The sequence below is a fragment of the Echinops telfairi genome, unplaced genomic scaffold, assembly GCF_000313985.2.
Source record: "Echinops telfairi isolate 266 unplaced genomic scaffold, ASM31398v2 ScPeMD7_7469;HRSCAF=8507_1, whole genome shotgun sequence".
Taxonomy (NCBI): Eukaryota; Metazoa; Chordata; class Mammalia; order Afrosoricida; family Tenrecidae; genus Echinops; species Echinops telfairi.
The window spans coordinates 48,416,485-48,416,816 of record NW_022111373.1 but is presented as its reverse complement, the minus strand read 5'-3'; positions in this window follow the sequence as shown (position 1 = coordinate 48,416,816).

Here is a 332-nt window from a genome sequence, read left to right as displayed (position 1 = left end):
TCTTTTCTGTGGACCAGGGGCTGAGTTGTTATTCTTTTTAGAAGGGTTTTGGATTTTCTTTGTGTGTGTGTGTGATGGTGGCTTTTTTGTTTTGTTTTATTCTCAGTAGTAAAAAGAGCATGTTTCAATGTATCCTACAGTTATCGTTTATATGAACCTATCTTGGGTTTTGTTTTTGTTTTGGGTGGGGGTCGTTACAATTTTATTTATTTATTTATAATCATTTTATTGGGCGCCCTTACAACTCTTGTTACAATCCATACATCAATTGTATCCGACATATTCGTACATATATTCCATCGTTCTTTTCTCGACATTTACTTTCCATTGAG